Consider the following 314-nt stretch of genomic DNA (forward strand, 5'->3'; position numbering starts at 1 on the left):
ATACACATCCTCACCTATATCCATTTCATACCAACATTCAAAACGAGTTAACAAAGATACTAAATTTCGCAATTATGGACAAGATTCTTCGGGCAGTTGCTTCAGACCGGAAGCGCGGTACGACTTATGCATCGGTGCTCTAGAATATCGTCTCTGTGGTTTATTTTAAGCTCATATTCCCTTTACACGTCGCTGTTCCTTGCCTTCAGTACACGCTGTTTCCTGTGAACGTTCGGGTCCGAAACTGGCGTGATGGTTGTTCGGTATTTAGTGGCATTTGGTGTTAGTAGCTATGATCTCGCTCGCTTTCTCAA

Source organism: Penaeus monodon, chromosome 29 (assembly GCF_015228065.2).
Source record: "Penaeus monodon isolate SGIC_2016 chromosome 29, NSTDA_Pmon_1, whole genome shotgun sequence".
NCBI classification, from domain to species: Eukaryota; Metazoa; Arthropoda; class Malacostraca; order Decapoda; family Penaeidae; genus Penaeus; species Penaeus monodon.